We start from the raw sequence: 14,872 nt of genomic DNA on the forward strand, positions 1-14,872 counted from the left end.
CAGTTTGTATGACAGAAAGACATCCATGTAGTCATTTGAAAAGCCATAACATGAGTGAACAGTATAGCTATCAAGAAGCGAAACCGTGCTGTTAACGAAACTGTTATATGAATGGGACTAATTACAGAGCTGCATTGAGAAAGTATTGCTGACTGTATTGTCTGAGCAGAGACTGAATATCAAATGGTTCAAATGGCTCTGAGCACTATGGGACTCAACATCTTAGGTCATAAGTCCCCTAGAACTTAGAACTACTTAAACCTAACTAACCTAAGGACATCACACACACCCATGCCCGAGGCAGGATTCGAACCTGTGACCGTAGCAGTCCTGCGGTTCCGGACTGCAGCGACAGAACTGCTAGACCACCGCGGATGGCGACTGAATATCATTAAAAGGTTTAAAGTAGACAATAAAATTTGAAAACACAGGCAAACTGGAATGGGAAGGCATCATATCCCAGTGGAAGTTATTGACAAGATTGCTGTTGCCAAAACTGATCATGCAGCTCATGCCCCAAGTAGTGCCAGTGCTCATGCATTAAAAATTGTCCACCCCATGGCCAGCAGTACAAAATTTTTTTTGCCACCTATATTGCACTGATATCTGTGAAAGATCCCTATGGTGCAGCAGTTGAAACCTCATGATCCACAGCAAGGTCCAAAACTTCCATTCAGTTTCTGACACAGATGAAAGTTGATGACATTTGACTGGGTAATATTCTATGAAGTGACAAGGTACATTTTGCACCAAAGAGTGCACTGAATACACAGAAATGCCAAATTTGGGATACTGTTGAAACATGTGTTGTGCATCACCATATGTGACTTATGGTGTAGATTCAAGAGCACCTCTATTCTGTCCATTGTTCTTTGAAAAGTATACACCTATAGAGCCTGTCAGGTGTACTGTGACATCTGCACATTATCTAGACTTCCTTGTACAGCATCTGATTCTTGCTTTGGAAGAGCACAACTGTATGGAAACCACTGCTTTAATGCAGAATGGGGCAATACCTCCTGTTGCTCACCCATTGAAAAATCTGCTTAACACTACCTCCCACAAACAGCCAGAGATTTTCCAAATACATGGCCGACAAAAATCACCTTTAGGCTCTGGGATATCTAAAATAATGTGTTTACCAGGGACATGTCTGTTGTGTACCTGATCTGCCAGTTTTTTTTTTTTTTTTTTTTTTTTTTTTTTTTTTTTTTTTTTTTTTTTTTTAGGGCGCACAACTTCAATGGTCATTAGCGCCCTGACTACTCTAAGAATGCACCGCGAGGCACAAGTGGACAACAACAACTAAAAGGGAAAACATGATAAAAGACAGACTGACAGGCATAGGATTAAAAAACAGCATCATCAAATGTCCTGAGAGAGGTTTGTCAAATTGATAAAACCAAGAACACGAGCAACTGCTCGTGGGTCATCCGCTAAAATGGCATCGAAAGTACTTGGCAGGTTAAGATCTAGACGCAGTGTGTTAAAATATGGACAGAACATTAAAATGTGTCGAACCGTCAGCAAGTGCCCACATGGGCAGAACGGCGCTGGCGCAGCCGTCAGCAGATGGCGATGGCTGAACCGGCAGTGTCCAATTCTTAACCGGGCCAAAACTACCTCCTCCCGCCGAGAAGGGCGTGAGGAGGACGTCCAAGCCACGGGAAGAGGTTTTAAGGCCCGAAGCTTGTTGTCTGTAAGTGCAGCCCAATCGGCATGCCACAGCGACACAATGCACCGACAAATGACCCTGCTAAAATCGGACGAAGGGACACAACAAGAAGCTGTCCGAGGCTGGAGGACCGCAGCCTTGGCAGCGGCATCTGCAGCTTCGTTCCCAGGGATACCGACATGGCCAGGAACCCACATAAAGCTAACCGGAGAACCGACTTCCACCAGCTGCTGAAGAGAGCATTGGATCCGGTGTATGAAAGGGTGAACCGGGTACGGATCACTGAGGCTCTGGATGGCGCTCAGGGAGTCGGAGCAGATGACATAAGCAGAATGTCGGTGGCAGCAGATGTAAAGAACAGCCTGGTAGAGGGCAAAGAGCTCAGCTGTGAAGACCGAACAATGGCCATGGAGCCGGTATTTGAAACTTTGTGCCCCGACAATAAAGGAACACCCGACCCCGTCATTGGTCTTAGAGCCATCTGTATAAATGAAAGTCATGTTGATGAACTTCGAACGAAGTTCCAAAAAACGGGAGTGGTAGACCGAACCGGGGGTAACCTCTTTTGGGAGCGAGCTGAGGTCAAGGTGAACGCGGACCTGAGCCTGGAGCCAAGGTGGCGTGTGGCTCTCGCCCACTCGAAAGGTTGCAGGGAGTGAAAAATTAAGGTGTTGAAGGAGGCGACAAAAGCGAACTCCAGGGGGTAGCAGGGCAGAGACATACAACCTATATTGACGGTCAAGAGAGTCGTCAAAAAAGGAACGATAAGACGGATGGTCGGGCATTGACAGTAGCCGACAGGCATACCGACAAAGCAGTATATCGCGCCGGTAGGTGAGTGGCAATTCACCAGCGTCAGCATGAAGACTCTCTACGGGACTAGTATAAAATGCTCCGATCGCAAGTCGTAAACCCCGATGTTGTATGGAGTTGAGGCGGCGTAAGATGGATGGCCGTGCAGAGGAGTATACGAAGCTCCCATAATCCAGCTTGGAGCGGACGATCGACCGATATAGACGAAGTAGGACGGTTCGATCCGCCCCCCACGACATACCACTGAGAACACCGAGGACATTTAAAGAATGGGTACAACGGGCGGCCAAATATGACACATGTGGAGACCAGCTAAGTTTCCTGTCAAATGTAAGGCCTAAAAATTTGGTTGTCTCCATGATTGGGAGAGCAACGGGACCGAGTCGTAAGGACGGTGGGAGAAACTCTTTGTAGCGCCAGAAGTTAATACAGACCGTCTTCTTGGCAGAAAAACGGAAGCCAGTGGCGACACTCCAGGAGTAAAGAGGGTCAAGAGAACGCTGAAGACAGCGCTCCAGGACACGTGTACACTGCGCGCTGCAATAGATGGTAAAATCGTCCACAAAAAGGGAGCCTGATACATCAGCTGGGAGGCAATCCATTATTGGATTGATCGCAATGGCGAAGAGAGCGACGCTCAAAACTGAGCCCTGTGGCACCCCATTCTCCTGGCGAAAGGTGTCGGACAGGACAGAACCCACACGTACCCTGAACTGTCGATCCATTAAAAAGGAACGAATAAAAAGAGGGAGGCGACCGTGAAGGCCCCATGTATGCATGGTGCGGAGAATGCCCGCCCTCCAACAGGTGTCGTAAGCCTTCTCCAAATCAAAGAACACAGCCGCGGTCGGGCGCTTCCGCAAGAAGTTATTCATAATGAATGTCGACAAGGTAACCAGATGGTCAACAGCAGAGTGGCGCCTACGAAATCCACATTGTACATTGGTAAGTAGGCGTCGAGACTCGAGCAGCCAAACCAATCGAGAGTTAACCATTCGCTCCATCACTTTACAGACACAGCTGGTAAGCGAGATAGGTCGATAACTGGAAGGCAAGTGCTTGTCCTTCCCCGGCTTAGGAATCGGGACAACAATAGACTCGCGCCAGCATGCGGGAACATGTCCCTCAATCCAGATGCGATTGTATGTACGAAGAAGAAAACCTTTACCCGCAGGAGAAAGGTTCTTCAGCATCTGAATATGAATAGAATCAGGCCCTGGAGCAGAGGGCCGTGATCGGCCAAGTGCGTGTTCGAGTTCCCGCATGGTGAATGGGGCATTATAACTTTCACGATTAGAGGAGCAGAAGTTAGGTGGCCTAGCCTCCTCTGCCTGTTTGCGGGGGAGGAAGGCAGGGTGGTAATGAGTGGAGCTCGAAACCTCGGCGAAAAAGCGGCCGAAGGCATTGGAGACAGCCTCAGGGGCCACAAGGACGTCATTCGCGACCTTCAAGCCAGAAACTGGGGAGTGGACCTTAGTGCCAGATAGCCGGCGCAGGCTACCCCAGACAACAGAAGAAGGAGTGAAACTGTTGAAAGTGCTTGTGAAAGCAGCCCAGCTGGCTTTCTTGCTTTCTGTAATAATACGACGACACTGAGCACGTAATTGTTTTATAATTAATACAATTCGCCACTGTAGGGTGGCGTTTAAAGGTGCGTAAAGCACGTCGACAAGCACGTAAAGCATCTCTACATGCTGCGGTCCACCAGGGGACCGGTACGCGACGTGGAGAAGAAGTAGGGTGAGGGATGGAATATTCAGCAGCAGCGAGAATGACTTCCATGAGGTGTGCGACCTGACGATCGCAGCTTGTGAAGGTTTGATCCTGAAAGGTCGCCCTGGAAGAGAAGAGCCCCCAGTCTGCCTTGGAGATGGTCCAACTAGAGGAGCACGGAGAGGGAGTATGCTGCAGGAGATGGATAACACACGGGAAGTGGTCGCTCGAATATGTATCAGCAAGTGCATACCACTCAAACCGGCGTGCAAGTTGGGGAGTACATATAGAGAGGTCTAAATGGGAATAGGTGTGAGATGTGTTCGAAAGAAAAGTAGGGGTGCCAGTATTGAGGCAGACAAGATTGAGCTGGTTGAAAAGGTCTGCTAACAAGGAGCCCCTTGGCAGGATGCTGGAGAGCCCAAAGGGGATGGTGGGCATTGAAGTCTCCAGTTAACAAAAATGGTGCAGGTAGCTGAGCAATAAGTTGGATCATGTCTGCCCTGGTAACGGCAGATGACGATGGAGTGTAAACGGTACAAAAGGAAAACGTAAAAGTGGGGAGAGTAATGCGGATGGCAGCTGCCTGCAGGCCGGTGTGCAACGTGATGGGATCATAGTAAATATCATCCCGGACCAGCAACATAACCCCTCCATGAGCTGGGACACCTACCACAGGGGGTAGGTCAAAACGCACAGAGGTGTAGTGTGCCAAGGCAATTTGATCGCATGGGCGTAGCTTCGTTTCCTGGAGGGCTACGACGAGCGGACGGTGCAAGTGGAGCAGCAACCTCAAGTCCTCTCGATTGGAGCGAATGCTGCGAATATTCCAGTGAATAAGTGCCATCGTAAGAAAAGGAAGATGAAAAAAGGGGTCACCTCGAAGGCCGCTGAGGGCATGGCTTCGAGCGAGCACCGCCGCCGCTATCAGTAGGTGGACTGTCATCGTCCATTGGGTCCATAGGTTCATCGGCCATCTCGGGAGGATGGCCGGGAGGGGGAGCTTCCTCCGCCGGTGAACGGCCAGACGTACGGCTACCAGCGGTGCGGCCAGGCGAAACGGATGACGGCCTGGGGCGGCAACCGCTGGGTGGTGCGGGAGAAAAAATGCGCCGTGGCGGAGAAGGAGAACTGTGCTTCCTATGAGCCTTTTTGGAAGGACGTTTGGTGGAAGTACCGGTCAAAGGCTGGGTGGTCGAGGAACGTAGGAAGTCTGCACGGGATGGTTCCTTCTTGAAGGCCCGTTCATCTGACTTCGGGGTCTTCGTCTTAGCAGAAGCTGATGAAGGGGCTGGTGTCTGTGGGGTGATGGGAGGAAGAGGAGACGTCGACCGCGCGATCTTAGCACTGGCTGAACGGACGACCGTGGTGCTGAAGGTCAGATCGCATGTCTGGGTTGCCACCTCCCTGGTAGTCCGAGGAGAGGCGAGGACAGTACTGTATTTCCCCGCTGGGAGGAGCGCGGGCTTCCTACTAGCCAATAGCTTGCGAGCATCCGAGGTGGACACTTTCTCTTTGACCCGAATTTCTTGGATACAGCGTTCTTCCTTATAGACAGGACAGTCGCGGGAGGATGCGGCATGGTCACACCGACAGTTCACACAACGAGGAGACGGAGGTGGACAGTCACCCTCATGGGCATCCCTGCCACAAGTGACACATTTAGCCGCATTGGAACAAGACTGTCGAGTGTGATTGAAACGTTGAGACTGGTAGCAGCGCGTAGGTGTCGGGACATAGGGGCGAACAGAAATAACCTCGTAGCCCGCCTTGATGCGCGATGGCAGCTTAACACTATCGAAGGTCAAGAAAAGTGTCCGGGTCGGTACAAGGTCATTGTTGACCTTTTTCATGACCCTATGGACAGCCGTCACGCCCTGCTCAGCGAGGAAAGATTGAATCTCCTCGTCAGTCAATCCGTCGAGGGAGCTAGTATAGACTACACCACGAGACGAATTCAAAGTTCGGTGGGCCTCCACCCGGACAGGGAACGTGTACAGGAGTGTGGCCCGAAGCAGTTTTTGTGCCTGAAAGGCACTCTCAGTTTCTAGTAATAAGGTACCGTTACGCAACCTGGTACAAGATTTGACAGATCCGGCTATGGCATCTACGCCCTTCTGGATAACGAAAGGGTTGACAGAGGAAAAGTCCTTTCCGTCCTCAGGTCGAGAAACGACGCGGAACTGTGGGGCAGGCGGTAGTACTTTTGTCACTGGTGGCTGGTCACGTTTCCATTTTTGGGCAGAAGTCGAAAGCGATGGAGTAGAATCCATTGCGGAGGAATCCCCCATGATTGCCAGCGTCTCCGATGGCGCGCTCCTTCCTTGTGGGGACCCTCTCAGAGGGCACTCCCGCCTTAGGTGAATGTTTACACCTCAGGTCACACCTCCCGAGAAACAGACGGAGGGACCAATCGGCATGGTCAGAAGGTATCAGCTCAGGCAATCACCCCTCCCCGGGCCTGGCCTTTACCAGGGGGTACGCGCGTGCCTTACATGTCTACCCAGGGCGGGGACTTACGCGTTACCCCGTCACCGGCTACGCGTGCGAACGTGTGGGTCGGCCTTCAGGCATGCACAGGGAGGAAGGAAGAAGAGGAAAAAGAAGAGAGAGAGGGAGAAAGAGGACAGACTGTCTCAAACGCCAAGGCGGAGACCAGAGAAGGCAAGGAGAAGAAGGCAATGAGAAAGCAAGGAGAAGAAGGCAATGAGAAGGCAAGGAGAAGAAGGCAATGAGAAGGCAAGGAGAAGAAGGCAATGAGAAGGCAAGGAGAAGTCAAGGGAAAGAGTAAGGAAGACAGTGAGGTGGAGAAGAGCAAAGAAAGGAACCAACAAAGGAAGGAAGAAACGAGAAGTGAAAAACCAAAAAGACCACAATTATAGGTCGTGGAACCGTCCGTCTCCGGACGCAGGTGCTAACTACCCCCGTGAGGGGGATGGACTCCTTTTAGTCGCCTCTTACAACAGGCAGGAATACCTCGGGCCTATTCTAATCCCCGGACCCAGAGGGGGGGTCTGCCAGTACACAGGAGTATGTTGCTCAGATTCCATGGGAACTGCTGCAACCAACTGTTGATCATGTGACTTTTCAGATGCAACATTTCATTTCTATGATGTTTACAGTGGTCATATTTAACAAATTGTATAAACAGTAGTTAATAATAAAATCAACATTATGCCTCTCTCATTTGTTTGGCCTTTACTACCAATGTCCCATTCCTAACCCATTACATATGGAAATATTTCTGTACATGTTTGTAGCATTCACAGTGCCAGATTTGCAGCTGGTGGCCAAAATTGTAAATGATTTTCTTTTCGAGCACAAATCAGTTTCTGCATTAACACATTAGCCCTCTATAAAGTTTCGCTGCCCTATGGCAATTACAGCTCACATTGGACCTCCACGAGTCTTTTCTTTTCTTTCGCTGATGCCATAGTCCCGCAGCGATCGCAGGGTCGGTGTGGTTACACCGGATTTGGCAATGTTAGTGTTAGGGATAGCCGGATGCCCTTCTTGCCGCCACGCCTTCCCCCCCTCCCTCCAGGATGGAATCAGTGTACCCCAACTGTCTGCATCTAGTGTAAATCTTGAAATAGTGCGGACATGTTTCAAATGTCTGCAACGCGTGTAACAGAGGCAGAACGTGGGGACCAGCCCATTGTTAACATAGTGGGATGTGCTAAACCGCCTAAAAACCACATCCAGGCTGGCCTGCACACTGGCCCTAGTCATTAATCCACCAGGTGGGTTTGATCTGGGGCCGGCACGCCTACCTGAGTCCAGGAAGCAGCACGTTAGCGGGCGAGGCTACCCTGGTGGGTATTGGACCTCCATGAGTAGCTGCACTTTAATTATAACCACATGGTACTTTGGAAGGGTGGTCATTTTTAATTAATGCTGTGTCACTGCCCTGGGAGGAATCACTGCCTACAGTCATTTCCAGTTGTCAGATGTATCAGTATTTACAGCTCTCTTACCAGCCATTATATGAGCAGGTATGCTACTACTGAGCATGAAGGACAATATGATCTTATACTGAATGCAGAATATCATAAATTGAAGGTCTAATAACTCTCATTCTGAAATTTTAACACTACTACTAGTTTCCACTATCTTTGTAATCATCTTCAGCCCAAAAACTGGTACGAAATGGCTTTCCGTGCTAGTCTATCCTCTGCAAGCCTTTTCATCCCTGCAGAACTACCACAACTTACATCTATTTGAAACTGCTTACTGCATTCAAGCCTTGGTCTCCCTCTACAATTTTTACCCAGCCACTTACTTCCACTATTAAACTGACAATACTTTGTTACACCAGAATGTCTCCTATCAGCTGATCTTTCCTTTTACTCAAATTGTCCCATTAATGTCTTTTTCTCCCAATTTAATTTAGTACTACCACATTCTCCAAATTTACCATCTCCTACCTATTTACATTGACCTCTGCTAGTCACCTGACACTGTCTGGTGGAGGGTACTTCTGGTACCACTACTCATCTGCCCTCCTCTGTTCCATTCTCAAATGGTGTGTGGGAAGAACGAGTGTCAGTAAGCCTCTGTGTCATCTCGAGTTTCTCGAATTTTCTCATTAGGGAATTTCACAAGATATGCATGGGAGGATGTGACACGTTGTCTGACACTTCTCAGAAAGTCTTCTCTCTTGAAATTTCAATAGTAAACCTTTCCATGATGCACAACATCTCCTGTAGTGACTGTCACTGGAGTTTGTTGAGCATCCTTGTAATGCTCTCACCATGACAAAATGTGCTGCTCTTCTTTAGATTGTCACTATCTCTTACATCACTTCTACCTCTAAGGATCCCAGATTGGTTAACAATACTCAGGAATCAGTCAAACAAGCAACTTGTATACCACATTCTTTATAGATAACTTACATTTCCCTAAGGTTCTTCAGATCTCAGTTTGGCATCTACTTTTCCACCTATTTGTTCTATGTGGTCATTTCATTTCACCTGAGGTCACTCTGGATAGTTACTCCTAGATTCCTGCAATTTGTCATCAACAGTGTAGTCTTACATCAATGGATTTTTGTCCCTATGTATGTGCAATATATTCCATTTATTTATGTTCTGGTTCATGTGCCACAGCCTGCACCATTTGTCAGTCCTCTGCCGGTCATCTTCCAAACTGATACTGCCTTCTGGCATTACTACTTTATTATCTGCAACCGTATCATCTGTGGAGTGTCTTAAAGAGCTGCAGTGCTTTCTATTAGATCATTTTTATACAATGTAAAAATAACAGTCCTATCACAAATCCTTAGGTACTCCATAAATTACCTTTACAACTGCCAATTTTGTTCCATTAAGAGTGATGTGTCGAGTTCTACCTGGAACAAAATTTTTAATCCAATGCAGATCTGGTGTGATACTCAGTACATTTGTAGTTGTCCACTAAACAGCAGTGCAGGATGGTGTAAAATGCCTTCCTGAAGTAAAGGAACATGGCATTTTTAAATGACCCATCATTTGTCACTCACAGAGAGTGAAGTGAGAAATCAGGATGGCAGTAGACTTGTTCAGTTAATTTCTTTATTATGGCCTTGGCCGTAGTATATCAGGAACAGCTTGGAGGAGGCATCCATTTGCCTCTCATGCAAAACAGTAGACATCCAGCATTGCTAACAGTGCAAAGAGTGGGGCCGAGCTTGGCATTGCTGGAACGTCACTGTCAGTGACGTCTCTGACATGTCTGGCTGTGGCTGTGGCCACGATGACAGCATGGCGGCACAAGTGACAATGGCTGTGAACTCCATCCAGTGAGCAGGTGGGCCTCTCTCAATTCAGGACAGGCTGCCCTGTCTTCTGGTCAAACAGTGGACTCCGTACTCCATTACAGGATGTCGCTCCAAGTGTCACAGGCTTGTGGTGTAGGCTGTGATATTGAGACAAGAATCATTTATTACATGAATAGTTGAGTACTTATATGCTTCAGACTATGTTTAGCACTTAAGGCATGTCCTTTAAACACTTCTGCAGTGGCAAGAAAGGAAAGGCTTCTATCCTTCCACTAGTGTATTGTAGCGTCGGCTGTTGATAATGTACTGTACCCAGCTGGCTCCACTTTTCAGTGCCAGTAGACTGTGCTTTGCTTTGAAACTCATAATCCTTTCACCTGCTTGTGGCTGGGTCTGTCATAACTCACTTCCACTCTGGTGTGTTTTTGTTTTTTGACCAGTCAATATGCTACAGCATCAGCCTGAGCACCATTGTCTACAGCATAAAGCGATCTCGTGAAGGAACAGTGTGAGCCATATTTCACAACATCTCTAAGGAATCCATGTTGATATTTATATAGGAGATAATTGATCTCCAAAAGTCTTGAACGTAAAATATGATCTATAACTCTAACCCCCTCTAATCTTCAGCATTATTCTATAGCATCATATTTCAAAAGCTTCCATTCTCTTCTTAGCTTAACTACTTACTGTGCATGTTGCACTGCAATACATGACCACACTCAAGACAATATCTGTAGAAAAGACTTCCTAACACTTAAATCAATATAAAACATTAATTTCCTTTTCTACTCTTTCTTGCTATTGAAACTTCGCATTTCATATCCTCCCTACGTTGATCATCAGTTTGTTTGCTGCTTGAATATCAATGCTCATCTACTGTAGTTAGTGTCTGGTCTGCTAATCTCTTTCCATCAGCATAGCTTGATTCAGCTACATTCTATTATCCTCGATTTACTTCTGTGGATATTCATCTTACCTCTTTTGAAGACACTATCCACTGCATTAAGCATTTCCTAGCTCCTTTGCTGACTGCCTGAATTACTATGTCATTGGTAAATCATGAAGTTTTTGTTTTTCTCCCTGATACTTTTTGCAGATTTCTCCTCAGTTTGCTTCACAGCTTGTTCACTGTATGGTTTCAATATAAACCTGTCTCACTCCCTTCTGAACTACAGCTTCCTGTCACATCCTCAAATTCTTGCAGCTTGAAATCTGGTTTCTGCACAAATTGTGTGTAACCCTTTAGAGTTTTTAAGAGTGCAGTCCGATGACCACAGATGTTAAGTCCCATAGTGCTCAGAGCCATTTGAACCATTTGAAGAGTGCAGTCCAGTCAACACTGTTGGAAACACTGTATCAGTCTGAAAATGCTATAAATGTAGGTTGCCTTTCTTCATCCTATCTTCTAGTATAAGCCATAAGGTAATTATTGCCTTGTATGTTCCTCCATTTCTCTGGAACCCAAACTGTTCTTCCCTGGGCAACCATAATTTATCATCTGTTTATTTATTTTGTCTTTATTCACAAAGCAAATGGATTCCTTCCAGCTGTAATGTTTTTCTACCCCTCAGAACAACAATTTTTTTGTAAATTATGTTATATCTTCAATATTGTCATTTACAGGGCATGTTCACAATGCCTAAAAATTTTGAACACACACACACACACACACACACACACACACACACACACACACACACACACACAGACGGTTAGTGGCAGTGGTGGCAGGTAGTACTACAGAGCACACGGGGGGCATGTCCCCCGTGCAGCAGCTATGACAGGAGCAGCTGGCAGCACTGGCTCCGAACTGTCTGAAGCATCACACACCATAAGCACAGAGCTCTGTGACGTCATGACTAGTATGGGAATCCCGGAAGTGCGACAGTTGGGTCCGGTGGAACGGGGGCACCGTCTGGAGTTCGACGGGGAAACGGTTACAGTAACTGGCACAGGAGTAGGACTGCCTTGATGCCCGGTGTGGCAGAGGCATCTCAGTGTGGACACAGTTCCGATTGTGGGGACCAGTGCGGGGGAAACCTGCCTCGACACCCAACATGGCGAAGGCAACACGGTGCGGATGCAGTCCAAGGAGCACAGACGGATACATAACCAGTGACTCGGGCGCCAAAGTCCGGGGCTCAATTGGTAATGGCTCAGTGATGAGGAGGACCGCTGGAGACAGTCACTACAGCAGGTGGCAGCTGGCAAGCTGAGTTCTCGCCCATTTGGTGTTGGCGGCAAGGTGCAATTGTCATGCAGAATGGGCATTTGAAATGGATGCAGAGGCCGGAGCACATCACAGTCCACTGGGGGCTGTGGTGGGGCTGCTTCAGGCTGCTGCACTGGCTGGCCGGGTGGGGTGGGGTGGGGTGGGGTGATGTGCACACGGTGATGCGGTGACAGTTGGCAGCGGAATGACAGCCGGTGTCATCTGTGTGTCATTGGCGGTGGTGGGTATGGGCGCTGCGGGGCTGGCGGCACAGGAATCTTGAGCTGCAATCACTGCTTGTACTTGCTTTGTCAGGCTATGTATCCAGATGGCGTGTAATAGCAAATCCAAGAGCATATGGGGCTGCACCAGGCCCAGGAGATGCAGGAACTGCGAGGGCCTGCTGTCACTGCATTCTTGATGTTGCAACAGCTGATGCACCCATTGCTTCTGCGATGCTGAAAGACATTGGATTAGTCCATCCTTCAGCCACTTATATGCAGCCTGTGTTGTTAGGGCGGTGATAATGTCTTGCACTTCGACAGTGGCATTCTGGCCAAACTGGCTTATGACATGGGTGAATTTCACAAGCTAACATGTCACGTTGTAGCTATAGAACACTGCTTCCACCTGGCTAAATCACAGGAATGGATTGCGTGGCCAGCATGGCAGCAGACTAACTAATATACGTCCCATGCTTGTAGTAGGGTTTTCCGGTTTGACAGAAGCTCCTCGCAGGCTGTTCGTGCCCATAACTTAGCCTCCATCGCCTGGTTGTGCCTTAGCAGGTCCTGGACACTCCTTTCCAGCTCTTCTGTGGTTGCCATCATACACAATACTATATAATTCCCACAAAATTTTAACACAAAAATCACTGTTAAGTTCCCGTTCACATAGAACTGTGGTTCGTGGGGGGGGGGGAGACAATTGCGTTAGATCATAAGCATAGATAAGCAGTTCGTGGCATGGGGCATGGTGTACCATAAAAAGAAAAGTTTGTCACCACGCGTTGGCCTTCAGATCATGTCGGGGTCACCAGTGTAGTAGGATTGCTCGAAATTCCGCTGAAGATTATTTGTGCGACGAGCCAACCCTATAGTCACACCCACGCACTTTGCTCAGAGGCGGCCAAGGTGACTGAATACAAATGAAAAACCAGCCTGAGGCTAACACATTTATTACAATGATTGAGGTGCATACAATCCAGCCTGATATAGTGTATCGCCGATTGTGTGACCACCATTGACGGTTTGAGGTGGAGCAGTGCACGATCCGGAGGGTGTACACTCCACAAGATGTCGCATAGCCATGTATTCGCAGGTATGTGTCTATACAGCTGACTCCTAGCACTAGCACATGTGGGGAGTCTGCGATCACTTGACCCACGTGCTTTGCAGCTAGGCAGGACAGCCCTTCGTGCGATGCCTGGCTCGCACTAGCTCTCGCTTTGTCTTCACATATCCGGTGTGTGCCATGCCGTTGCTGGGCTTTTGGCCAATGGTAAATCTGTGTGCGCGTGCTGCGAATGCTGTCAGCCATGATAGTAGTTCTAGCATTCGCATGGTTGTGCAGTGGGCTGCCACATCATCATCATCTTTGTGGTGAAAATAAACCATTTTATCTAAAGCAAGTAACTGTTTCAGCCACATAAATTTGATTTGATTAACTTCATTATCCACCGCTGACACACAAAGAGTTCAGACTTTCTTTCAGGTGGAGATTAATGTAGCAAAGATATATATGTACCTCAAATAATTAAGTTCAAGGAGTATCCAGTAGTGGTAAGCAAAGAAGGTGATTACATAACAACAACCTAAAATTATGCACCTCTAAGGACATCAGATTTCACCCTGTGCAGCTGAGACAGATATTGTCTTCTCTAAAGGATGAACTGTGAATCAGAGGAAAATTAGCTATGACTGATAAACTAAACTGTAGCAGATCTAGTGTGCACTGTTCATGAAACTGAAGATGGAGATCTAGCAATGACTATTCTCTATGGGTTTCCAGCCAAATGGGACGCAGTAGTTAGGGTTTGTGCAATTTGCCAAATGATTTTAAGTATGCTATAATTAAAGATTATGTGCTTGCTGAAGATGCTAGAGCTCACGAATATAATGGAGATACATACTCTGCATTGTCATTGAAAGCTACTGCTGGAACTCAAAGGCACTGGGAAATGTCACTTGTGGAACAATGTGACAAGTAAAGGAATAAACAAAGAAAGAAACACCATCAAAAAGTACTTTTCTTTCTTACAAGTGTCACAAAGACACTCACATAGCCAGAAATTGTCCTAAAATATAAAAGTTTAAAAAGTGAAAGAAATGAGGTGCTGTTATACGAATGCTTACTGTGGCATGGTTATAAAGAATAGTGACAACTGGATAGTGGATTCCAGAGCAAGTAACCACATGGCTCCAAATAAATATTTTTTAGCTATTCACAAACATATTTTAATCAAAATCATGACCTTAGTTGATGTCAAAACAACTCAAGCCATAAGGGAAGTTATAGTAAGGGCAAAGATAATGAACAATGAAATTTGGCTAAGGAATTTGTAGCTAAAAAAACACCACTTGTGCTTGAGATTGACCATGCATTCTTATCTGTGAGGCAGCACACTGAAAATGATAGAGTTCTGTTCCATGTAAATGGTCACAGACCAATAAATCTGAAGAAATTTGGAATGAAGTAA

The 14,872-nt window shown here is 47.2% G+C and overlaps 1 protein-coding gene across 1 annotated transcript in view; it reads right to left on the reverse strand.

Annotated features, from left to right (window-relative positions):
* LOC126106191 (uncharacterized) overlaps nucleotides 1-14,872 on the reverse strand; it is a 182,941-nt gene that overhangs the window by 18,914 nt on the left and 149,155 nt on the right. The gene's annotated exons all lie outside the window — the stretch shown is intronic.

The sequence above is a fragment of the Schistocerca cancellata genome, chromosome 10, assembly GCF_023864275.1.
Source record: "Schistocerca cancellata isolate TAMUIC-IGC-003103 chromosome 10, iqSchCanc2.1, whole genome shotgun sequence".
In the NCBI taxonomy this organism is placed as follows: domain Eukaryota; kingdom Metazoa; phylum Arthropoda; class Insecta; order Orthoptera; family Acrididae; genus Schistocerca; species Schistocerca cancellata.